The sequence below is a fragment of the Phaenicophaeus curvirostris genome, chromosome 16 (genome assembly GCF_032191515.1).
Source record: "Phaenicophaeus curvirostris isolate KB17595 chromosome 16, BPBGC_Pcur_1.0, whole genome shotgun sequence".
Classification (NCBI taxonomy): Eukaryota; Metazoa; Chordata; class Aves; order Cuculiformes; family Cuculidae; genus Phaenicophaeus; species Phaenicophaeus curvirostris.
This window is the reverse complement of record NC_091407.1, coordinates 11651241-11678448: the sequence shown is the minus strand read 5'-3', so window position 1 is coordinate 11678448 and position 27208 is coordinate 11651241. Positions and strand designations below refer to the sequence as shown.

At 42.9% G+C, this 27208-nt stretch overlaps 1 long non-coding RNA gene across 1 annotated transcript; it reads left to right on the top strand.

The window, feature by feature from the left end:
- On the top strand, positions 1–26531 carry LOC138727632 (uncharacterized). Its single transcript, XR_011338577.1, has 3 exons — positions 1–303; positions 24216–24313; positions 26394–26531. It is a non-coding gene; the product is annotated as an uncharacterized lncRNA (long non-coding RNA).
- The last annotated feature ends 677 nt before the right edge of the window (positions 26532–27208 follow it).

The following is a 27208-nucleotide window of genomic DNA, read 5'->3' as shown; positions in this document are numbered from 1 at the left end:
GGGTATCCTGTGATGGAGCACCAGAAATAGCCTCAGACTCCGTAGGGGAGCTACTGACGTGGGGAGAAGAGGAATTTAAGGACTCTGTCAGTGTGCAAAGGGGTGGCAGAGCTCCAGATGGGGTTCCCCATGTTACAAGCTGGAGCAGAATTTGAACCTGTGCTGCTTTTACAGCAGAAATAGGTTTTCACATCTGTCTGCTGTTCCAGCAATACACTCTGTGCCAAGGGAGTGTCTGCTATCTGCTGCACTGAAAACCTGACGGGATCCAGCAGCAAGATCAATGCTTACAGGATTTTCCTGGTGAGACCTTTTTTTTTTTATATTTACTTGAAGTCCCTTGTAGGCAGAAATTATCTCATTAAAAGATAAAGGCATCATTAATCTTGATTTTATTTCCAACCCTCCATACCTTTTCTTCTGTCAGGCTGGCTCAGATAATTTTCATTTTTCTCCATTCAGAAGGATAAATTTATTCAAGTCTTTTCTATGATTGTGGCATCCTCAGGTAAGAAGGAACCTGGAGAAAATTTCAGGCAGCTGAGTGGAATTGCTTATTTATTATTTTGAATTTTGACCTCTTGCATTCTAGGTTTCTTTTGAGTGATGTATCTTCATAAATTAATAGAAATAACTTAAAAAAAAATTTTGGATGATGTCATCATTATCCAAAGGTCCTGCCTAGGTATGAGGGGAGCAATGCAGGACAGAAGGTGGTTACAGATGTACCAGTTTCTCCTGTTGGTCAAGGAGGTGACCTGATAGTGGAGCTGCATGGCTGTTCCCAGCTATGGCCTGTCCCCCAAAACAGTGTGGTTGAAACACAGCTTAGGTGCCCAGTTTGGAAATATTTGGAAAAGGTGTCCCAAATTTTTAAACAGAAGAAAATGAATCAAGGAAGAAATAGATGCTAGGATAGATACAACATAAATCTCTTAACTTGCTTTGGTTACTGAGACTGTCTACACCATGGATAATAGATACAGCAAAAAGTCATGCCCTCACTCCCTGGTGCTTTATTCATTTCCATCCCCACAAACTTTCTTCTGTCTTGTGTCAAGGAGGGCCACAGCTCTGCCTTGTACTACTGCGTGCAAAACATTTCTTAATTTATGTGCTAATTAACCTTAGAGCATGACTTGACTATTAGGAGACTGGTTTCCCGGCAAGCCTGTCTTTGCAGACAACGTTTCTTCCCTTTTATTTTAAGTAGAGCAAGGAGCGCAAGGCTGGAGCAGGGGGAGGCAGCAGCTCCTCCAGGGGGTTTTCAGGATGCAATAAGTGCAAGTACCGTGGAGGGTGCAGCAGTTTCAAAAATACCTGCTTTCAGCCTTGCCTTTTAATGGAAGCTTTATTTCAGAAAGTTTTAGTTAATGACATTCTAAAGTTTATTTCTGTTTTATTTTTTAAATGAAGAGGCCATAAAGCTCCTGGCTGCGTTTTCATTTTTGCTGGCTGGGAAAAGAGGTGAATTGGCTGCTTGTCTCCTGTGGGGATGCTTTTGGGGCGGCTCAGCATGTTCCTGCCGGCATCACCTCGCAGCCTGACCTACCTACAGCCGTGACTCACCCACCGCCTCCTTGGGGCAGGTGAGGATATCAGATGCACTGTTGCAGCCTCCTGAGCTATATCTATACCACACGATGTGCACACAAAACCCCTGTTGCTTTTGCCAGCATATCCTGGGGCCACTTTGCTGCCTGGAGGAGAGGGACCTGGGGGTGTTGGTTGACAGCTGACTGAACATGAGCCAGCAGTGGCCCAGGTGGCCAAGAAGGCCAATGGCATCTTGGCTTGGATCAGAAACAGTGTGATTAGCATGTCCAGGGAGGTTGTTCTCCCTCTGTACTTGGCACTGGTGAGACCGCTCCTCGAGTACTGTGTTCAGTTGTGGGCCCCTCACCACAAGAAGGATGTTGAGGATCTGGAGCGAGTCCAGAGAAGAGCAACGAAGCTGGTGAGGGGGCTGGAGAACAGGCTTTTTGAGGAACGGCTGAGAGAGCTGGGGTTGTTTAGCCTGGAGAAGAGGAGGCTGAGGGAGACCTCATTGCTCTCTACAACTACCTGAAAGGAGGTTGTAGAGAGGAGGGTGCTGGCCTCTTCTGACAGGGGACAGGATGAGAGGGAATGGCCTCAAGCTCCACCAGGGGAGGTTTAGGCTGGACATTAGGAAAAAATTTTTCACAGAAAGGGTCATTGGGCACTGGCAGAGGCTGCCCAGGGAGGTGGTTGATTCACCTTCCCTGGAGGTGTTTAAGGCATGGGTGGAGGAGGTGCTAAGGGGAATGGTTTAGTGTTTGATAGGAATGGTTGGACTTGATGATCCAGTGGGTCTCTTCCAACCTGGTTATTCTATGATTCTATGATTCACTTGGGTTTCCCTTGCTTTCTGTGCTGCTGCTGTCCCAACCTGGGCACGGAGTCTTGTCCAAACCACTGCTACTAAAGGAAAGATGAACTTGTGTGTTGCCCCCCTGCAGCTTGGTGCCTGCACCCCGTGCCCTCAACCTGACGAGCTGCAGCCTGGCTGCTGTGCAGGCTGAGAGCTCGTGCTCTCATCACCCAGCGCGTTGCAAATATAAATCTCACCACATGAAAATATTCTTTCTGTGCTTTTCCTTAATCGCTTGTTACCTCTGTGCTTGCACAGCACAAGCTAATTTTAAGTAAATTTATATAAAATTCAAGTCTTGTTGAGGAGTTTTTTCCCTAAGAAATGACTTTTGTGTTAAGTGCAATAGTCAGTTCCAAAGTTGAACTCAGGGCTGCCTAGGTTTAATTCCTTGCAATGCCACAGGCTCTTTTCCTGCCCCAGGGAAGTGGCTGAAATCCCTGTGGGCTCTCCAAAAAAGCAGTTGTAGAAGTCTGCGTGATTTGAGTGTCCCTCAGGTACTTGAATTATCTATGTTCCCAAAGAGGCTTCAGTCACTTTGCTGTAAAATGGGTGAAAGTGCAGCATTTGACTTACAGATGTGATGAAAATCAGGAGAATTATGATGTGGTGCTTGTATCTAGAGATAGTGTGTGCACAGGCACCTCTCTTTCCTCTTGGCTGGACTAGTCACCCTCTGGAAAGATGTCAACGGACAGCAAATGTGTGAGTGCACTTTATTATTAAGGAGTTTCTTCCTGTGGTGCCAAGTTTGTGGCTTTTGGGTTGCAGGTAGGGAACGCAATCCCAGGCAGTGCTGGTGCAAGAGGGGAGCTGTGCTTCCAAGTCTTGGAGAAAGTCAAGGTTTGCCCATCTCTCTCCTTTGTAACATGCTCCCATCAGTGACATCCTCCACTGTTGGCCATGGTATGAACTACTTCAACCTAAAAACATGCATAACCAGATGATTTTTCAGCGGACAGTTCAGGATGGTGTTGAGCAATGGGAGCAGAGGTGGATGGGAAGAGCTGTTGTGAAGCTGCATCTATGATGCGAAGCTCAGTTTGTGGGGCTGGCAGGTGGGGTGGGGGGCAGGGAGATTTTTTTCCCTTTTCAGGCTGGTAACACACAGAAAGCACCAAAGTGACACTGACACTTTTTTTGGTTTGTGGTTTTTTTTTTTTTCATTTACTTGAATGCTTCAGCAGAGGCACTTGGCTGATTGCATCAGCCCACATCTACAACTGCGTCACTAAAGATGTGCTGAGGATGCATAGTGCTCTTTGCAATTTGCTGTTGTTTTAGAAACATCTTTTTCTCTAAGGTTTACTTTTTATTAAGTAATATTTTTTGCTCTTTTATATGTTTCAGCATTCTTAGTGGTTTTGAAAAATAAAGACTTATTGGGGAAAATAACAAGTGTGCTGAGGTGTGGGTTGTACTTGAGAGAGAATGCTAGATCTTGACTATGGCTGGCTTGGCAAGTAACTTCAAAAGTTCAGAAGGAAACCAAAATGACCTGATAGTCTCATATATTTAAAACTGTCCCAATAAAATTGCTGGTTAATGTGCTCGATCAATGCAGCAAAAGTTTGGTTCCTGAATTCATTTATCCCTGACTAGGGAGTTGGTAGAAATTTGGTAAGCTTGTTTCAGATCCTATGTGCTCTGTACATGGATTTTTTTTAAGTGGAGAGGGTGGAAAACCCAAATGATAAAAAATTATTTTTTAGGTAGCATGAGCACAGAATAGGCTCTGATTTGTGAGCTTTAGTGTAAATGGAGCATGTTGGTCCTAAGCCCAGCACCAACATTACGACGTTTGGACTAATCCTGTTGTACAGGCTGGGGTCAGGTTTGCTGGTTGGTTTGCTCTTTGGTTTCCTCATTTGGAATAAGGGAAATATTTAGAATTTTGAGCATATGGAAAAAGCTAAATTGAAGTGAATAAAGCATTTCATTCCAGACTGAGAGCATCCACAGAAGAATAACTGTTCTAGAATAATTTATCACGTAGACAAACTAAAAGAGAAAATAATGTAGTTTAGCCAGAAAAATGGAGGAGGTGCAGAACTCTGGGTGAGAAGCACAGCTCCTGAAAACACGTGAATCACAGATCACAATAGGCTCCTTGAGAGCTACAGAAATGATAGTGCTGTTTTACTAATGACACATCATGTTCCCATCTGTACATGCATATACCATATTTATACTATATACTCATCCTCATATATAATTGGAATATATATAAAATCCAATTTACTGGTGTGGGCTTTAAGAAGAACTGACTTGTAATTTTTGGTAAAGAAATAATATGATATTATAGAAAGGAATATAATTTATCAAAGAAACGCTGCTGAATTTATGACAAGAACAGGGAGATAATGGAATTTCTGAGACTGTATGGATGCTCTTTGCAGTGATTTGAGAGGGCAGGATAAGGGGGAACTTAACGGAAGATGAGTTACCTTTTTTTCTCTGAGATTGTTTTCTACCTAAGCTATTTGCAACTCATTTTATGGATGCACGGGGATTCATATATGAATACTGAATTATTTAGATCTTTTATCATAACAAGTAGTTTTTGCCTGGAAAAGATCTCATGCTGAAGACCTCCATGACTAACAATATATTCTCTCACAGTGCCAGCCTTTGTTTTTTTTATAGTCAAAGTTCTCTATCAAATTCTAAACTTGAATTAGAATTCCTGTTCTACATGTAAAACATCACCTCATCACACTGGAGGCTTGTCACAATTCTTTCCCCTCTTTGTTTTTAATTAGACCACGTGTAGAGTCCCCCCCAGTCAAATGTGTACAGGTCATCAGGGTAGTTTGGAAAGCACAACAGAAGAGGGTGGTTAATTTATGTGTAATTAGGCATAAAGGCTTGATGAGCAATGAGGGTGGTGAATGGGCTGGAGAACAAGTCTTACAAGATCTGTCTTTTTTTTTTTTTTTTATGCACTGGATACTTCGACAGTCTCAGTGGGAAGGTACAGCAATGCAGCTCAAAAACATCCTCATGTTGTTCATGTATCCCCTTAGAGGAATAAACCCCAAAAGAGCCCACTCATCCTCTGCGTTGCAAATGGCTCAGGCAGACAGTCTGAGTAGTCAGCTCCCCAGGTACTTTCCATGAAGCATCCTTTTCTTTTATTCATTGGAACTTTTCCCACTGCCATTAACCTAATTTTCAGTACTCTTAAGGGATACTGTTGCACGCGAGCCAGAGATGGGGCAGCTGGGGAGAGCATTTAAGCACAGCTGGAAGGGGCTTCTTGCCTGTAGGACCATCAGATCCCCCCCTCACTCCAAGCCAGAATGTGCCACTTTGCTCACTGCACTTTCTGCTTTGGGCTCGTAACTTCAGTGTGAGTCTTGACGTTGTCTCTGCACATCACCCATGCTTCTCACTGAGCAGAGTGGAGTTGACTACATTCCAGTTCTGTGCTTCCAGTGGCTGCTTGCCCTCTGCTTTGAAATATTTACTTAATTTATGGCTTCTGCAATGTACCTATTTTGGCTGAGCTAGGAGCCACATGCTATCGGAGAGTTTCCCTCTCAGGGGTAACTGTAGACAGTGGCAGAATGATCCTTGCCACCTCTTGGGAAAACTGCATAGTCTGAACTACAAAAACCTTTTACTATCAGGCAACTCTTCCAAATCCAATACAACTTCAGTGTTGTCTGAATCCTTCGTCTATTTCCAAGACTGTCCTTAAAATATGGTCATCAGAGCTGCTCACAGCATTTAGCAGTGTTATCTTGGGTGCTGGATGCTGAAATAACCATTTCCCTGCACTTCCTTGTTAGTCTCTTACTCATGCAGCCCTGGATTGCTTCTCCCCTCTTAGTAACAGCATCTCATGAGTTCACGTGCAGCTGGTTCTGTACAACCCTCCCCCTCCATTTCTTTTTCGTAATTGCTGATGCCCAAATACTGTCATCATCCATGCTTTTCTCATGACCTGGGTATTTGGTCCTTAGACAGGCAATGTGCCGTTTGCAGCTATTCAGAGTGCTTTGCTCAAATGAACTGATATTACCCAGCTTGCCTCTTCCCGTCATTAATGCTGTTCCTGGCACCAAATACTGCCGCGCATAAACTGTATCAACAATGGTTTAATGTATTTTTGAGATTATTGAGTAATGTACTGCATAAGGTTGGATCAAGGACAGAAACTATTTGGCTCTTCGTCTGTTTAACATGTAGTACCTGTTGGTTAACTGGCTTTAAAATAATTTGGGTACCTTTATTTCATATAAAACATTTTTACATTGAAAATCTAATGCCCATGGAAGCCTGCTTCAGGCCTAGGTCTCTGTCAAACAAAATGCTGATGCAAGCAAAATACATGGTTTATTTTCCATTTTATTTTCCATGGTTGTTGATCATTATATGCAAATTGGTTGACCTTTTGTTTCCAGATACCCCATTTGTTTATAAGTATTGGCTTATACTGAGCTTTATCCATGGTCCCCAGATGAATCTTGTTATATTTTTTTAATGTATTAACAGCTGGCAGTTACTGCTCAGGGCTCTCCTTGGGCAATATGTCTTCACATGATTGTTAAGAAGTAGTACAAACCTGCCTGTGTAGGAGTTTAATGAGAGTTTTTCATATGACGAAGGATTCTGGCCAGAGGTCCAGCTCCCAGCAGTACTGTGAAATACCCTGAGTTAGAATATACCTGACAGCTAGCGGCTTTGAGTGGCCCCAACTCTGTGAGTGCTTCTGGATGGGTTTGATTTGGCTGGCTTGTGCCTGTCCCAGCTCACACCCTCTCCAGTGCGAGGGAGAGCGGTGTGCCAGGTGATCCCTTTCAGTCTCTCTTTTCAGGAAGGGATGACCCGTGTCCATACCCACCTTAGCCTCTCCCTGGCTCCTTCAGCACTGAAACAGCCTCACTGCTCCTTGGGGTCTGTAATGGGACCGAGTTGCTGACTGAAAATTCTGCTGCAAATCATCAAACGTTGACAATTACCCCAAATCGATCTAAAACAGATAAAATCTTATGGCGATTTCACCGGTGGTCTGTTCTGTATTCATTTTGGCACCTACAGAGAATCATTGCTTCTACAAATAGGAGGGACTGGAGTGGCCTGATTTTGGTTTCTATATCAATACTAATGAGCTTCTCTCTGCAGTTCCCTCAGCAAGAGCACAAATAATGTTCGCTTTCCCTCGCTCTGGGGGTGTGCATTTCTTGGTTGCATTGGTGGAGGGAGCCTCAGTGGGAGCCGAGCGAGCAGCTTGCCAGCTCCTGGGGAACTGCATTCAAGCAGCCTGTACCTAAAAATAAAAAGCCATCTTGCCTGTAGATGCAAAAATGCTGTTTGCAGCCTTAGCTGGTGGTTAAGTCCCAGCCAAGCCTGTAGCTGTGCCTGGGCAGAGGCAAAGCCACCGATCGGGTCAGCAGTGCTTGGTTTATCCCTGCTAGAGCTATGTGTGTAGGACTGGTTGGTTGCTCAGTGTTTCTTTTCCTGTATACATAGTCAGGCTTTCTACAGCCCTGCAGGTCTCTAAGGATCTGGTGAAGACTGTTCAGGATTGCCATCAGTACCTGCTCGACTATCACCTGGCATTTCTTACTGCCAAGTACCCCATGGAAGATGCATATTCACATCAGCAGAAAGACAAAACTGGGAAGAATGAAGCTAAGAAATACAGATGAGAAGGAAAAGGTGGTTTTTAGAGTCCTGCAGCTGTCGTAGAGTGCTCTGCTGACGTGCCAATCCCCCGCAATGCACAGCATATGTCGAGGCAGCTCTGCTTAAAGGGATAATGGCAAATGATCTGAAAGGCTGTCTCCTTTTGTGTTCTTATTTCATCCCAGTGTATTACAGGATTCTGTTCAGGTTTTTCAGTGGTCTCCTGGGTAACGCTTTATTACAGTGACAGTGTGGAGTTCTAGTTTGTAATAATGAGGTCTATATAAATAATATTGATTCTTCCGCCTCCTGTAATGCTTCCTGCCTGGGAACACTCTAAAGCCTTTTGCAGATGTTAATTTCCTATTATTAGGGATAGAGAAGCACCTCCAGGTACTGCACAGAGCATTGAAATAGTGTGTGTTGTGCTGGCCGGCTGCCTGTAAAAGCCAAACCTTTGAATCACGGGCTTCAAACAATTGAGGGTCTTTTTGCACCCAGAGGGAGTCATTAAAATAATTGCTTTTGTAATTGTTTGGTTATTTCCTTTGTCATACTGAGGTTTTAAAACAGATGCCAAATATTATGAGTCTAACTCACGAGAGCTGAATATATTGTGACGGGAGCTTCAGCCTTGGAGAAGAGACGGATGGAGGCTGGGAGAAAAGGATGGCTGTGGTATTTCGTAGTATGTAACTTGATGAGCAAAGAGGTGGAGGATGCTGTGACCCAGCAGACTGCAGTGCTGTGTCAAGGACAGGCACTTTGGCTCAGAGCAGTATCCTTGGCACCATAATACACCTTTCCATATGGTGCTGTCCTGTGCTGTGGGAATCTATAAGCAGATACTTGGGAACAGGATAAAGCCCCCCAGCTATCCAGGTTCAATTTGGGTGTCTATGTTCTCCTAAACAACTTGTCCTTGTTCAGGAACAGGATCTAGATCCCCAGGACTCTGTCCTACTCCTCTGTGAGGAGCTAGGGTGTGTTCTCACCAGTGGGTGCCTGGTGGGTGATGCTCTGCTGGGTGTGGAGTGGGGCCAGCAGCACAACCTGAATGACATTTGTGGCACTGGCAAGAGAAAATGGCAATGGCAGCGAACTGAATAAATGTTTAATGGATTTCCTAGAACCCTGTTTTGTAAGGGCCTGATTGTCAGGATTTGCAATGTATTGACATGGGTTTTCAAAGAAATGAAGACTAGATTGTGTAGCAATAGCTGACACTTTACTTGGCTGACCTGCTGTGCTCCCTTCTTTCAGAGTAACATTAAAATTAATATTGTATAGTGGAGAGTGCAGCATAACTGGCTGGAGACAATGTATGTGCTGCACTGTTCTGTACCTTATTGATTGCTCCTTGTCCAAATATACATATCTAAAATCAGTCCATTAAGCAGCAGCCCCATTGGGTGGATGCCAGTCATTTCACGCTGCAGCGGCTTTTGCTTTCTCTGCTCTGCTACAAGCCCTGTCTGTGATCTGCCAGCATGCTGCAGCCTGCTGCTTGGGGGCGTGTGGCGTGAGGGGTTCAGCGCTCATCGTGGTCCTCCAGCCGCTGCCTTTCTGGGTGAATTTTAATAGGAATGGTTGGACTCGATGATCCGGTGGGTCTTTTCCAACATGGTGATTCTATGATTCTATGAATCTTTGCTCTGCTGGGGATCTTCCTGCTCACCCTGGTGGTATCAAATTCACAGTGATGTGTGGCACTAGTGCCAGGTGCCATGTCTCTTTAGGGCTTGTGCGAGGCTGCAGCTAGATCCCACAGGAAAATCCTGCTCTTTATTTAGACAGCTGAATTAAGGGGAATACTCATTGTGGCTTGGCAGAGCCCAGCCAGCAGATGTGCTAACACGAGGATGAGTCCTGGAGGCTGGAAACACAACCAGGAGCGATGCAGATGCTGTCAGGGCAAGTCTGCATCACAGCATGCTGCGCAGCCACTTTGGCTGGTTCGAGATGGTAAAACCAGTCGTGCAGCTGTTGGCAGGGTAGCTGCAGTTCAGTTATGATGGAGCTGCCTCATGTGTAATGCTGCACTGCCCTGTGTGCTACCATCCACCTACACACGGTCATGCGCTGTGTTTGCTCCCCTCCCAAGCTCCCTGCCAAGCCCCATGGGAATCATGGCAACACAGCTCACACAGGCTCCTGGTGGCCACTGAAGTGCCTTATTCTGTGTTTTTCATTGCCTTTTAACACTTAAAGGCACTTAAATCTCTGCATTCAAAGACCAGTGCTGTTTTTCCTCCAGGGTAGAAGGGATGCAAAAGAAAGAAGGTCCAACCTGCTTTCCCCCAGCCTTCTTCTCCAGGCTAATTTCAATCTCTACTTCTTACTCAGCAGACTGAAACACATTGCAGCCATCCCCAAGTCAAAGTTTTCAGACAGAACTCATTACCAGCACTGGTATGTATAGCATGCACCAACATTCTGCTCGCTCTGTGTGGCTTGGAGCTGTTTGCACTGCTGCAGGATTTACAGGGTGCTGCAGAGCACAGGGCTCAACTGCAGGGCTTGCTGCACCTGGCAGCACTGGCTTCATGCTGTAATGCAAACCCACTTGAAATCACATATTGCAGCTGTTTGGAACTGGAGTCCATATATTCCTACGTCTTACTATATATATATGTCCGCATATATAAATGGGAATCATTCCTCTGTTAAATCAAAGTAAACTATTTATTTCCTCCTACAAACAAGTAGTTTCCCAGCAGATCCCATAATAAATTAGTCTTCATCATCATGCAGTTAATCACCTCTATAAAACGAATGAGCAGTGAAATCTTCTGACCTACTGATTGATGTATAACGTTGTATTAGTAGATAAATTACAAGAGCTGCTGTGTGCTTTTGTACTGCTGCTGAATTTGTGCTACAGGGAGCTGTTTCAGGGTTAGAATCTTAATCTATGTATTGGGCGTTTAAAGGTCTGGGGGAGAAAGACTTTTTCTGTGGAGTTAAAGCTTAAAAACAGGAGTGTCTGCAGTTTTCCTCACCCAACACCATTTTAGATGGATAGATAAGAGCAATATGCCACGATATGACAGACTGCTAGAATCAACAACTGAACTTTTAAATAATACAAAAATGATGGAGTGGCTTGATTATTGACTTTCACAGGTTTGGGTGGCAGTAATGGAGGTTAAGATGGAGCTTTGGGGTCATCTCAGTGGAGGTTTGGCATTTATTCCATAAGATGGACGGCAGTTCCCCTGGCTCACGCTGCAGGAAACAGAGAACGAAGTGCACATCTGGGTTGTTATTCAGCCCACCTCAGATACCTCCCCCTCTGTAGTCTGAAGGTTGCGGTGTGTGGGCTGTAGGCATTTAACACTTCAAATTAATGTTTGATGTTTAGTTGGGATGCATATGTCCTTAGGTACATACAATCATTTTTTTCAACCCCCTGCTTGTGACCTGCTGATGTAAAAGACTTAGTTATAAACTGTGCTTGTTTTGGCTACAAATAATGCTTTGAGGCTACCCAAAATTATATTGTTATAGCACAGCGGTTGGCAATAGCTGAAACTCCTCTAGGTACTTTTCCCCAGGGCAGTGTAGGGAAGGCAAAAAAGCAGAAAAGGAAACAGATAGTGGTATTTTTGCTATTAAAAACCTACCAAAAGTTGCAGTGTTATGTTGAGAAAAAGGGCTGAGCCCTTGAAGTTGTCCAAGGGAAACAGCACAGAAAATTCTATTAGTCCCTCTGTATTGCATCGACCTTTTATTTGCTCCCATCTTTTCGCTCATTTTCGTGCTGTGTACTGTGTGGTGTCACATCAGACTGTGGGGCTGTGGGGAAGAGTGGGCAGTGCAAGTCCCAGCTCTTGATTTCAGTTTAGATGTTTCAGGAACACACGTAACACAGAGAGAAGCCATCAGGGCCAACGGAAATCTTGTCTCTGCACTCTGCTCCTCTACAACATGGAAATGTTGGCTTTGTCCTGCTGTTGTTTTTCTCATTTGAGAAGCCAGCACACATTTAAACTCCATGTTCTGGCTCCTCAGTTTTGAGATGCTGTTTTCTTGTGCCTCTGTTAACTGGCTGCTCACTCCATGCTGCGCGTCAGGGAACTCAGACCTGGTTAAAGCTGGTGGTGGAGGAAGAGGAACAACTCTTTGGCCTGATTTTTCTCATTCCCTTTGCTACAAAGCAGACAAGGCAGGGAAGCAATGCCTTTCTGTGCTGCTCGTATGCCAATACTTACAGCCAGGAGGAAAGGCTCTTCTTTCTCTCCATGACTGTTTTGGCTGTCTGTATACAGAGATTTTCTTTGAGGGCAGGTAGGGGTGGCTCATTCAGCAGGGATGTCCCATCCCCAGTTCCTCTTCCTTCCTTCCCTGGTGCTGAGCCATTATATCCCTCCCCACAAGGAGGAGGACTGAGACTGGCAAATCCTATGGAGTGTGGCTGAGCATGTCTCTCAGCTGGAAATAAAGCCTGGGAAGGATTTACCTGAGCTTCACTAGATAAAATTTTAAGTTTCAGTGAGATTTAGGGTACACACCCTCTGTGCCTCCCCATGAACTAACAGTGGAGGAGGAAAGAAAAGCCTAGTAGCTTCTGAAACCTTCTGTAGGCTGAGTGTACAGAATCCCACTGCTCCTGTGTGGATGGGCAGCAGTGGGATATGAAGCTTTGTGACATTAGAGATGGAATATAGGGAAGAAAACATTTATTCTCCTTTTTAAATGGGAAAAACCAACATTGCTTCTCACTTTCACACAGTAAGTAATGTATGGAGAAGGTCCTCAGGCACATTTTTTGTGTGTTGAGACAGGTTGCAAGAACTATAAATTTTTGCAAGTTCTGGCCTGGTACAAGGAATAGATCTCAAAAGGATTTAGGAAAACATGTTAATCCTCATCACTGTTTGGCTGAAACACTGCATTGCTGCTGAAACACATGCACGGTGCTGTGTGATGACATGAGTTGAGCTTTCCAAGAGCAACGCAGCTACTGAATGCCCCTGAGAGTAAAGCAGGAAGATAAGCTAGAAAATGTTCATCCCCTTGACTAACATGAGTTTTTGTAAGGGCTGGTTTTAGCTGAGGGTCTTGGTTCAGCACATTGCTGTGCAGGAGGGATTCTCACGCGCAGGATCCATTCATGTAGAAAAACTTTCTCTTCCTAATTCTACCCAGTAACTTTCACAACAAATTAAGGCCTGTTTTTTAAAAACTTAAAATGTAGAGAGCATAAAATAACAAGACAAATAATAAAAGCAATACAATCTAATGAGAAATTACAGAGAATAGAGCTGGGTTCTCTTCAGAGCCTATACAGCAAAGGGCAAGGGGCTGTCAGCGGTTTGCAGCAAGTGAAATTCTGGTTACATGGGAAAAATGTTCTCACTGTGAGTGTAAGTCCCCAGTTGCCATGGGAGCCCAGGGAGGTGGTGCAATCTCCATTCTTGGAGACACTCAACACTTAAATGGCCACAGCCCTGAGCAACCTGATCTGATGTAAAGTTGGCCCCACTGTGGGCAGGGGTTGAAGTAGGGACCTCCTGCCACCTCAGCCATTCTCTGCTTCTGGATTTACATGAGCAAATTCTCTGTTATTGTTAAGCTATCATTTTATAGATCTATTTTTATCATGAAAATACTTCTCTCTATAAGCAGTGGTATCTCAGAGCACTCACTATTCAGAAGAAATTTGTCTTCCAATTACACAAGATCATAAGAAGAAAAGTGACTGGTTTGTCAGAAATGCAGAGCTAAAATAAGCTGCAGCAAGCACATTTCCTTGGCATGGAGCTGGTGTCTTTAATTAGAAAAGCTCTGGAGAGTTAATCTACTTGGGTAGTGATCCCTATTGCTTCCTCCAGCAGCATACGAGATGGCTGCAGCTGAGCATCTCAGGAAAAGGCCTGGAGGCTGGGCTTCAGATAATGAATATCTCTTATTTGGAAATTTATATGAATTTCCCAAACACTAGGTTCGGTGTGCTCCTGTGAAGTGGCTGAACTGCAGTAGGGCTTGGATTTGACTTAGAGATGTAAAGTCTTTCAGTTAATTAAAAAAGAGGGCTGAAAGTCCTAATCTCTGGAAAGCAGCTGCTGCAGAGAGTGGAGTAAGTTGCCGTACCTTCTAGCTGGGTGAAAGAACAGTCCTTAACAGGCACAAAGGGTAGCAGTTGTTCAGAAGTGCCCAAGACTGGACTGGTTTCTTGTTAGGGGAAACCATTCCTCCACCCTTACAGATGTATCAGCAGTAAGAGGGGAAGTTGTTGTGATAGGTGACTGAAACAAGCCTCTTCTGGTCAGTAACCTCACCAATATTATTCAGCAGGTGGTTTCAATATTTACTGGAATATCAAGGTTATCTTCTGTACACATGTTAATTCTCTTCAGAGAAGGGGGAGCAACTAATCAGAGTTATAGTAATCAGTCAGGTTTTCCTTGACACACAAGGAATTTAATTACTTTGCAGTTCATTTCACATTCTTGTTAGCCTTGATGATGTTCATTCTGGGAGGCTTTTTTTGCCTGAAGTGGTACAAAGGTTTTAATTTCAGACTGGAACTTACCAAGTTGTGTGTTTGGCCTGGACCCCAAATTTCAAGAGTTTCTGTGGAGCCCTGGTTAGCTTTATCAGTCCTGGTTCCTCTTCTGAGATGCCTACCATGTATGACAGTTTTGACGTGAACAGTGATGTATTAGACTTGACTGATGAATGCCATTGGACAAAATTAGCTTGCATTTACTAGTGATTTGAACTAAACTGCTTGATTTAAAAGAAAAAGCCTTATCTGACTTGGTCAGTGTGCTCCACTTTATCCACTCCCCAGCAAAACTTCTAACAGCTCCAGCTGAGCAGTTCATGAGCTGGAGATATATGAATATATGGTTAAGGCAGGTATTTGGTGAAGAAGGGACTGAGTGCACTGTTGTTGCAAAGGCTCTCATCTGAGTTCTGGGAAAGCCTGGGCTTTGCCATGCCATGTTCAGGTTGTGCTGATGTATACCTGCGCTGACATAGCATTGCTGCTCTCTGGGACTTCAAAAGGCCTTTCTGGTGTGGTGGGCAGCTCTTTTCCAAACACTCAACAACCATTTAGCAGATTAACACTGGCTGAGATGTTGCACTTGCTTAAGATGCACTTACTGATTTATTATTCAGTGTGAAAAGTTAGGCAGGACTCTCAGGCTTCAGGCACCTGAGAGCTTACTTTCTGGATGTTCTTTTACCCCATCACACTTGGGTAGAGCCAATGTTAACTTCCCTCATTTTAATGCTTGCTATTACTTAAGCATATCTTCTTAAAAACATTCTCACATCTTGATTGCTAAAAATTTGTTCCTTCTATTATTTGCAGAGCTTGAGATTAATTAAAAAAGTGATGGTGTAGGATTCTTTTTTTGTCTCTACTGTCAATCTACCTATTTCCTTTCAAAGCTACAAGAAATATTTTTATTATTGCAGACAAACTCACGGGGAATGTGTAATTGATTATTCAAACCCCATGCTGCTTCTGCTGCAGAGATTTGTGTGGCTGTGGCTGACTTTGATTCTCTGATAGCCTGTCTCACGTTTCTGTCCCCTAATGTAGCTGATAGCATTAAGTCATGCATTTAATCTAGTGAAAGAAATTGCTTCTCCTTATCCAAAGACCTGATGACTTTATCTAACAGGGAGGGTCTCTAGCAGAATGAGACAGGGAGAAGTAGATGAGATAAAACACATCCACAGGATTCAATACACAGTGGAGTAGGAGCACTTTCAAAGGATTCAAATTTGGAATGGAAATACATACTGAATAATCTATTGATAAAACCAGCCCTGTGGCTGGCTTTTTCTTATTGAAATTTTCTGTATTAAGAAGCCAAATATCAAGAATAAATTAAGTCCAGGTAATGAAACACCAAATTGTTGATTTAAATGTGGAGAGTGAGCTCAGCTTGTGAGCAGACTGTTCAGGAATTTGAGTACAGCACAGAGCACAATAGCTCCACAGAGGAAATGACTGGCAAGCATGGGTGCAAAAGTTCCATATTTTCTAGGCCTGCATGGGCTTGTGCATGCGATTTGCATCAGTGATAATGAGGAATGAAAACAAAATTCACTGATGCATGAAAAGGAGGGTCTTCACAGGGCTGGGTACACCCAGGTAGCGGCTATCCTGATAAAATTAACTTAAGTATAGGAGGCTCAGGAGAGAGCATAGTCATTGAATTATAGAATGTTTTGGGTGAGCAGTGAGCAGGAATAACTTCAACTACATCAGGTTGCTCAGAGCTGCGTCCAACCTGACCTTGGAAGTTTGCAGAGATGGGGCATCTACTGCCTCTCTGGGAAACCTGTTCCAGTGTTTCACTACACTCACTGTAAAAAATGTCTGCCTTGTGTTTAGTCTAAATCCACCCTCTTTCAGTTTAAAAACATTACCCCTTGTCCTATCACAGCAGGTCCTTCGAAATACTTTGTCTCCATCTTTCTTATAAGCCTCCTTTAAGTGTTGAAATCCTGCAAATAATCCCTCCTCCTTTTCTTGCTACCCCATTATAACTATGATACATGTGAAACCAATTCAACTATTATATTATTCCTACTAAAATAAACCAAAACCATTTACAAGTATCCTTGCAAGATTTGCCACAGATAGATGTTTGAGTGCTGCATGGCTTCCAGTGCTGTTGAGTTTAATTTATGTCCCCCCCATCACCTACCTACTTGGCAATGTGGAGCTATTCTCTCTGATACACAGCATTTCTGCATTACTGGAGCATGGCAACAGGCAGAACAGGACACATTCCGAGGAGGAGGGAATGACAGTATGCTCTCCTTATTCTTAGATTTTAAGAGATGGTCCCTTAAGAAGCCTTACATGGATGGCATGCAAAACTCTGCCTAGTTCACATGAGAGAGGCCTCAGTCTGATCTCTGTTGTGCTCTCATGAATTTATAACAACTCTGCTACAGTGAAATGGTCCTAAGGCTTTGCTAGCAAGGCTGCAATAGAAATCTCTCCCACTGGGATCAGAAGCACTGTGTAGGAGTTTGCCTCTTGCACTGGGGCTGTTTGAAGTTTGCCTGTCTTGTAAAGGTCTGTTGGTTTTGTTCTCAGAGTTATGTACAGGCAAATAAAAATGGTAAGAAATAAGGCATTTTCAACAGATGGTGGGGTTCTTTGCAGCAATAAGCTTCCCAGGGAAGTGGAGAAACAGAAATCACATTCCCTTTATGCATGCTGCACCACTGAAACTACGAAAGTGCGCAAGTGTTTTCTGTGTCCAGGTTCACCTTTTGCTTTAGATTTCAGTGAGCAATAATGTTAGTGCTAAAAGTTAATGAAGGTTGTGTGGAACAAGGGGCTGCAGGCTAAACATGAGCTGAAATATTGATAAACAAGAGCGTTATGGGAAGGCGCATAGCATTTTTTCTGGCAGCTGTTTACATATCTTCCTCTTTATTTAGACAAGATTTTACTTGCAGTCAGCTAATAGAGCCATTGCACACCAGGCTGGAGTAACTAGCAGAGGAATTGTAAAAGAAGCTGTGGTTTTAGGGACAATCTACTTAGTTTTACCTGATGGAAGAACTCACTTGTGTCAAGGAAAGTTAAGGTTCCTTGAAAAGAATATATCCTGCTAGACAAAAGAGTGCAGAAAATGATTGATTGTTGGTAGGTCACTGGTGAAATTATTGGATTTGAATATCTGGAGCCTTGAACAGCAGGTTGCAGATTCAGCTGCTGAAGAGGTAGAAACAAGAGCCACAAATGCTTTCATCAGTGATGTACCGCACTGATGCACGTTGGGACTCCAGCTTTTTTACAGATATGTATGTCACTGGTAAAGGTCAATGAGAAATGCCAGAAGTCAGAGTAAGGAGGGCTTCTTGGTCACATCCTTGCCCTAGGCATCCTGGTTAGGATGGTTTGGAGCATCTCAGCAAGTAGCTGTTTGGTTGTTGAATGCCTTTTATAGGGAAAAGAAATTATTCTGAATTTATCATAGCACATGACAATGACAGCAGCTAGAGCTGCTCGGTGCTGGGGGTGTCATACAGGATATTATGCCAGCATCCTGGAATTTATTGCCCACGTTCTGTCACGTGTTTGAAGCCAACGGAAGATGAGTTGTCACCATGTGAAACAGCGTGTTGATCGGGTAATCCTTTTGGCATATATTTAAGCTGTTGTGGTGTTGATCTTTCTTGGTCTGGTCTGAACATCATAGTCTGCATTTACATCAGGTCCATCTGATTTAGTGAGAGATTGGGTACCTGCACTCTGTAATGTGTCATGTCCTGCTTGAAGGTCTACCAGGAACTGAATTGGAACTCCCCAAAGTCCAGTGCTACTTGCATCCATTGATGTTTCAGGCTCCTCTCTCTCATCTGCTGTAATTACTGCAGAAAGTGGGATGTGATAATGGTTTACATCGGGATTAATAAAAAAACCTAAACCCAAACAAAACACAAAAGGACATTGCAGCAGGATTCAGCTAGAAATGTGACAAGTCCTTACGATGAGTTTCCCTGTAAGTTTGTAAATGCCAACATTCTTCCTTGCAGTTTCTCACTCTGTGTTCATAGTGGTTTTCCATCCCCTGGTGATGAGCCAAGGCATAGGAAACGCACCTAACCGCAGTGTCCCACATAGCCCCTCCTCAGATCACTCCCTCCCAGGCAGACTGGAAATAACCTCGATGGTGGGATTGTTACAGTTTTCCTTCTGGTTGGGGTCTTTTATGCACTTTCGTTACCGGTTTTGTTCAACTGCAAAAATGGTAAGATCCAAGTAATTGCACTGTTAGAATTTTTTTTTTTTTGGACTGCTCTTTCTCCTGTGCTGCTCCTCATTTATTGCCTTGGACTATAACCAACTTTCAAGGTGAGTGCTGTCTTTGCCCTAAATGCAGTGGTGTAAGAGGCATTCCTTGGGCTGTGCTCATTCTTTTCCTGTTTTCCTGATCAAAGGCTTTTCTTTTCTGGTATGGGTCCAATACTGTCAACCACTCAAGTGGTCTGACCATGGAGAACATAGTAAGTTCTCAGATGACATGAAGCTGGGAGGAAGCGTCAATCTGTTTGAGGGTGGGGAGGCTCTACAGAGGGAGCTGAACTGGCTGGATCGATGGGCGGAGGCCAATGGTATGAGGTTCAACAAGGCCAAGTGCAAGAGAAAGGTGTTGGTCTGCAGGCTCAAAACTTGTCAGAGTGGACAGACAGGCAGGTAGCCCAAGTACATTGACTTCACTGTCTTTGGAAATAGGGCTAAAAATAGTAGTATATATTCCTGGAAGAATGAAATTGGGTTTGATTTACCAATGTCTTTAGCTAATAAGGGTAATGGAAATGAGATTACACTGACTGATTTATTATTCCTGCTGGTTATTAAATATTGGGTTTTCCTTTTGAGAAATTAAAGAAGAATTATTCCTGCTTTAAGTGAGTGCAGTAGATCTCATTAATCTGAAGTTTAAAAAAATATTCTTCACCTGGAGACATCAAGAAAATACTAGTTTTCCTTATAAGTGTTCATTTGCAATCTAAGACCATGAAGCTAATCTTACAAAGATTTCTTTGAACATTTCCATGTTTCTGTGAATGTGTGAGTCCTATTTATGCTTTGGCTGGTTATTTGCATTTTGGTGCTGCCTTCCTCTGTTTTTACCTGTTACAGAGCTGGAAGCCTCAGTAGAATGGTTAATTTTAAGCACGCAGATATAAAAGGAATCCTAGAATTTTTACTTTAACCACAAACTTCAGTTTCTTGAAGAGTGACCTTAAAAGAGAGGCATAGGTAGTTGTGGTGATTTTAGGACGTAGCCCAGCTTTTTGCTCCAAGTGAATATTGTGGATACACGTTTGTGCCATGAAAGAGCTAGCCAAGCCAGAAAGCTGCTATGAGTTACTGCTGACATAAGTGCGGTCTGACAGGCGCAGGATGATAGCTTTTAAAAATAGGACTTCTTGCCATTCTGTATTCTTGTCAGTGTGTCACAAATGTCATAAGGTCAGATTTGTTTTTCCTACTATTTTTTTCTCCTCGTTATTGCCTTCATCAAAGAAATAAATTAATTTTGTTGGTATGGGATCTTGTCCTTGCAATGACAAGAAAAGAAGGAATTAAACCGCTTGACTTTTTCATGGTGCCCGTGGCTCCCTTAGGAGAGCAGATTTGCATTCATACCATGGTGTTTGCAGTGTGAATTATGGGGCTGAGGCTGAGCTCTGCAGAGCACAGTGCTGAGTTTCTAACGCTCCTGTTATGAGGCATTTGACCTTTGCAAGGATAGAAGCGTCAGCTGCCCACAGCAGTGCAGGAGAGGACACTGGACTCACAGTTTCCCACCCTCCTCTTTACACAGCCCAGGCATCTCACGCTGAGGCTGCTGCCAAAGTCCCCACGGTCAACATACCCTAGGTGTTCTTGTCCATGGGCATCAGGACAGCAACAAACCGATGTATTCAACAGCTCATAAAGATTATTTTGACAAAAAAAAAAGCCAAACTAATCCTCTCCCCATGAAACTTGGTCACACTGTGAAGCAACGTAAGCAGAAAACAGGGTGAAAGAGAAGAGCAGAGTTTGGCTTGGTCAAAGCAGTTGACTGAATTATTGAAGCACCCCTTTTCATCCTGCTCAGCTGTCCCCAAACCTGATTGCTGAAGTACATAATCTCTGTGGAGTGTGTGTCAGAGGACTCTGGCAAGCCTGTGGGAATGCTGTTGGGAAGTCAAGCTGGCCCTAGACGTTTCCGTCAAGGCCAAGGTTGTGCTTGACATTAGGAATGATCCTTAGCATCCATAGAACTCGTACAATGAGGGGCTGTGCTCAGTCCCTGTGATTTCCAGGTCACAGTGGGCTGTGTGGTGAGTTGATTCCATCCCTTATGCTGGTTGAACCCCCTAACGTTCACTGAGGAGGAACAGTGGGCAGGTTGGGTGCTAGGGACACCACTGTCTTTGTGCAGGTCACTGAGAGCAGGTGGGATCTTCCATGTCCCCTCTCCATGTCAAAGTTTGTTAGGCTGTAAACTGGAATAGGAGAAAGCTTAATCTTTGGGCTAAACCACTCTCTGTGGGCTTTTTATTGCTTGTAGTAAATAATAAATATGTTCCCAAGGCTTTGTAACTGACTTTTTGTAAAGATGAAACTGACTTCTACAATCTCTGCCAAACTTCTGTGTCATTCTTACATTCTCTCTTGAATTTGCTTTCTATTAGAAAGAAATCTTTTGTTTAATACTTCTGACCTGTGCTAGACATGGTACCAGAATTATGCAACTGACTTAAAATTTCCCAAATATTTGCTTGAATTTACAAATAAGTTGGAGTTGTATTTTGCACGCATTGATATCTATACACCATAAGCTTACAAATAATCGATATTGTCCAAATGACTTCCTAATAATAAAATCCCACAGTGACCATCAGATCTAAGTCCCAATATTACACTATAAAGTAACCGGCAGATTTGCTGTTGGCTTAAATAAAAACCACATTTTCAGATACTAAGCTAAAATCTATGTGAGTTATTGGGTTTTCAACACTTTGAAAACTGGGCCAATAAAACTTACTGTATATTACCTGATCTACTTCTGGAGTACCAAAAGCACTGCTATCTCTTACATGGAATGATTGTTTTTTAGAAAGCAGTGAGATAAGACTGTAACCCTGAAGATTTAAAATTTTGGAAAGAATGGTTTCTCGAATAAGAATGTTGTAAAACTGAAGAGAAGAATGCTCCTAGGAGGATGATGTTGCACAAGGTGTCTGCAATAAAGATTTTACTGTTTTTCGTGTTCTCATAAAATTTTACTGAAATGGAAGATTTTTTTCTTTAAATCTCCTTTGTTATGAACTTGCTTTGCATAGAGAGATAATAGCTACCTTTGCCTAATCCTCATGGTCTGATTTGAATGTAGAGTTGGTATCGCTCTCCCATTTCTTTGAACCTGGGGGAAGAATATCTGTTTTATTCCAGAGGAGCTGATGATTTTTCAAGTTCCCCCAGACATTTGAGAGATCAGATAATTTTAGCCCATCACTGAGCAAGATAATTAAATATCTGTCTGCCTTTCAAGGTGCGTTAATTGTGTCGCTGAAATCAGTGGTAAAATTTATCTCTCTGCTTTAAATTTTAAATATCTTCCAGTATCAGGACCCAGAACCTGATTTAATTTTCAAAGCAATTTGATGTTTTTCAAACTCAATTTTTAATTTATTTTCCCAATGCGAGAATATATATTTTTTTCTTCAGCACAACCTATAAACATACTTTGTTTGCATCTGAAAGGGACTTTCAAAGTGAATAGGAATTCTATGCAAGATTCTTGTTTAAAAATGAGTCTTAAGATAACACATTCTTCTGTGATGGAGAACTTTGCACATTGGGTTCGGGGAGTTATATAGCCCAACAGGCTAGTGGTGTAAGGATGTATCATGAAGGAGCTTTATCGTATTATGGATGTCAAGGTTTTGGTCCTCATATTGTACAAATATCTTGATTATCTAAAATGGAGTCACAATAAAATCTAGTTCTTCAGCAAAATTGGTCCTACAGACAAGTCTACCTTTTGTTTTGCTGCTCTGTGTGAAGCACAGCCTTTCACTGTGAGTAACTGTAAGCTTTTTCTTAATTTTTCTTAACTGTAAGAATAATCTTTAAAAAAAATACAGTTACTTCAGAGACTTCTGCAGAGCCATCCTTGAACCTGAGGAGTAGCTGCAATGATTGGTTGATGCAGAGCCCTATCTTGAAATTGTGAGTCACAGAAATGAAGCCATTGTAACAGAGATTCTTTAATTTTCCTGGTGAGTCATTGAAGGTAACATAAATATCTCTCTCTGGCTTACAGGTACATGCCATTCCCTTTACAGAAGGTAGAAGCTGTCTTCAGGTTAATGAAGTGACCGATGCAAACAAAACAATCTCCTGAAGAGGCACGTGCAGGAGTATTCAAAGAAACTGAAAGAGAGTAGGTTTATATTAGGTATAAGGAAGAAATTCTAGCACTATTAGGGTGTTGAGGCTCTGGAACAGGTTGCCCAGAGAAGCAGCAGATGCCCCATCCCTGACGGTGTTCAAGCCTGGGTGAGGCTTTGAGCAAGCCAATGTCGTGGAAGGTGTCTCTGCCCATGGCAGGGGGGGGTTGGAACCAGATGATCTTAAAGTCCCTTCCAACCCAAACCATTCTATGATTTGGGCTGGAATGAGATGGTATGTAGAATTACGCATACAAGCGGGTCTGCACAGTGGTGGGCTCTGGATGCCTCTGCTACTGCTTTCCTTAAGTATTAGGACCCCAGTATAGAAAAATAAGTGTTTATTTGAATTCAGTCTAATCAGGAAACTACTGATGTGTGTATCTAGCTTTATCAATATGTTAAAACCCCATTCACTTTAATGGGAGTGAAATATGGGCTTTATTTCTGAAAAAATGAGACCTTACTGTCTTAAAGCTTTCCTGTGAGCTCAAGGCCACATTATTTCAGTGTTACAAAAACAGTCACATTATGCTTGAAAATATAGGCTTCATTTGCTGCCATTGCTGCATGTTCCTCGATTGAAAATTGGATTCACGGGTAGTGGGATGGGCACTTAATTTTGACCTTGACAGAATCTTGCTGGTTACACAGTAACTTGTAATTTATTAATTAAAGGAGATGGTGGGCTCTCTCATATTTTGATTACCTTAATAGCTTTCACAGCAAGAAGTAAATTTGAATAGCAAAATCATTGCAACTTTTAACAAAAGGCTTTGGAGGACTATTGAGTGCATCCCTTGAAACTCTTATTTAGACAACTAATCTGCATGAGTAACCACTTGGCAGCTGAAGGTAAACCACCATGGAAAATATTGTACCATTGATGTCGTGAAATCACTTTAAATCTTTTAGTCATGTGTGAGAAGCTCTGTCAGTTGTCTTTTGGCTTTAACTAGGTGTGTTTTCAGCAAAAGAAGATGGGAAGGAGGAGGGGCTTTGACCTTCTATAAACTTGTGAACAAAGTGACAGACAGCAAGATATAAACCTAGGACTAAAGCCAAGATGCAGCTTGGTTATAGATGGACTGAGTGATTCAGAAGGATAAACTTTGAGTGACCCTGGGAAGAAGAATGTTGCTGAATGCTCAGTATTTCAAGTGAAGCCACTGGAGCATTCAGTATTTCAAAGAAGTTGCTGTCTCTTTAGGGCTAAATGCAAATTTGTATTCCTTTTGTGCAGGATGGTGTCCCCTCCTTCAACCTTTGCTCACTTCTGCACTGATTTGAAGTCTGATCATATAGGTGAATTATCTGCACTGCCTTTTTGGAGCCATCTGAGTGCATAATGAAATGCATGGTGACCATTTTATTACTGCTCATTATAGCTGCGAGGGGAAATTGTGCTTAGGTATTTTTGAAACTCGGAGTTTCCCAAGCTGAAATGGATTTCTGTGGGCTCTACCTAAAGTCAGACGAATAATTTGGCCATCTGCACCAGCAAAACCTGCTGTTAGTGTTTCAGACAGGATCAGCTGAAAAAAGCTCTAAAGAACGACAGTGGAAAGACTCATGAATAATGCCATACATTCCTTCTGTATCTCCTTGTCTCTTCTCCATTCCTTGTCCACCTTCTTTGGAGAAATGAGAGTCTACATTTTGGGAATGTTGCAAGTAAAGTACTGTCTTCTGGCTTTTTTTTTTTTTACCTTAAACAGTGAAAAAGAATAACAAAGCAAGTGACAGATATTAATAGCTTTCATATATGGAATTATTGTTTATTTTTGTAGAATAGTGAGATTTATTGCTTTTCCTTTGCAGAAGTCTCTGAATTTTGTATCACCTCAGATTAACCCTTCTCAGCACAATTCACATCTACGGTCCCCAGCACTGTGGAATACATTAATAATATTACTGCTTATTACATTAAAAACAACTTTGGCAGCAAATACAGCGAGACAATTTTGATGCAGCATTTCTGTTGGTAATCGAGCCTTTGCATGGATTATAGCCTAAAAGTTCATGCGCGTGACTTTACTCAGCTTTCCAAATGTCATAGATTCAGCTGGAATTTTAAGAATTTTAAGAAGTGTGATTTTATAAGATCTGGACTATATATATATGTATCTTCATTCTACTGTATACTTGCTATGACCTGAAGCTATTCCTGAATGTTTTTCACAGAAAACTCTCACCTTGATTGCTTCATGTGAATTAATGAACTCAGAGTTTTGCTTGTTTTGATAGTTCAGACTTAATGATATCAATCATATCAAGGCTGGGAGGATGATGTGATTGAAAGCAGCCCTGCAGAGAAAGACTTGGGAGTTTGGATTGATGAGGAGCTTGATATGAGCCAGCAATGTGCGCTCGCAGCCCAGAGGGCAACTGTGTCCTGGGCTGCCTCAAAAGAAGTGTGGCCAGCAGGGGGAGGGAGGGGATCCTGCTCCTCTTTTCCTCTCTTGTGAGACCTCACCTGGAGTACTGTGTCCAGTTCTGGAATCCTCAACATAAGAAGTAGATGGAGCTGTTGGAATGGGTCCTGGTGAGGCTACAAGGATGATCAGAGGGCTGAGCATCCCCAATATGAGGACAGGCTGAGAGAGTTGGGGTTGTTCAGCCTGGAGGAAAGAAGGCTACGAGGAGACTTATAGTGACCTTCCAGTACCTGAAGGAGCTACGAGAAAGCTGGGGAGGGACCATTTCCAAAGGCTTGTGGTGATAGGACTAGGGGCAATGGCTGTAAATTGGTGAGGAGGCAGATTTAGACTAGACATGGGGAGGAATTTCTTCACGATAAGAGTGGTGAGACATTGGCCCAGGTTGCCCAGGGAAGCTGTGGCTGCCCCATCCCTGGAGGTGTTCAAGGCCAGGTTGGATGGGGCTTGGGCAGCCTGATCCGGTGGGAGGTGTCCCTGCCCATGACAGGGGTGGGATTGGATGGGCTTTAAGGTCCCTTCCAATCTGAACTATTCTATGATTCTTATAAGCAACAAGGTAAAAATGCAGTTTCCTACAATCTCTGTGGCCAAAGGACCACTGGGTGAGTTTTTGTGAGGAACACACCTGCACAAAAGAGCAGCTGAAGGCTGTTTCCTGAAATTGAAAGACTTCATTCTCAGATCTTAAGCTCTCTTCTCAGGCAGCTGTAATTGCCCTGGTATTAAGGTAATTGTTTCTGATTTGTCCCAAGGTGCTGAGGAAATCCAGCCTTTCAGTTTTAACTTAGAGGAGCCTAAGGGAAAATCTCATGCTGGATGCCTTTGAGTGCAATCAGAACTACGTAAGTGTGCTGTACTACTGCTTTTGATGGTGGATGGATGACAGATATTCTCAGAGGGGATTCAGTGGGAGTGGTGGGTCTCCAGGCTAGAACTCAGAGAATCTCTGACTCACTTATGTATGTTTTTTCTCCTAACAGGTGACGTGGTGAGACAGCCCTGGATGTTTGTCTGTATGCTGAGCTGGTGTAAAAGTATTTGTGTGCTGTGGTTGTGACGGCGGCTCAGGTAGATGGAACCGATCTAGGTGAGGCATGCTGGTGGCATAAGACATAGCTCTGTGGGAGTCAGCTGGCACTTCAGCTTGTCCAAGAAAGGCACAGGTGGGTGTAGACATCCTGCACTAACTATTATGCTGTTGAATCATACTGGAAGGAAGATACTTTCAAATAGGTGAATGGTACGCACAGCAATGGGTGTACTATCGCTATATTATGGACTTGCCTGGCTGTCTTGGGTTTACCTGACTAGTTGCCATGAACTTTGGATGTGTCAGCTGAGTTGCTCTTGGGTTTTTTCTAATCTCCTTCAGACAGTTAAAGAGATTCCTATGTGGCTGGGGTAAATGCTAAGCTGTAGGCAGCAATAGTTTATAATCCTTTCAAGAACATTGTCACCAGTCTTTAAAATACCTGTAAGTTAAGTCAAGAGCATTTTTTGTTAATTAGAGACAATCCCTATACAGTGTTTAAGCACGTTACACAAACTGTGTAGTGATGTTGCTGTTGCAGACTTCCTATTTTTAGTTAAGAAGATCACTGAGGATGTACGTATGGGTTTTCCTCATTTTTCAGCTCCAGGTAAGAACATGAAATGGTTATGCTTTTGCTAGTCTCTTACAAAGATCAAAGAGTCTCTTACAGAGGTATGATTCCAGAACACGTATTCAGAGTTTCATTGAGGCTGTTGCTCTACTGGCCCACATAAAGACAACTAGGTAAAGTACCTGCTTACT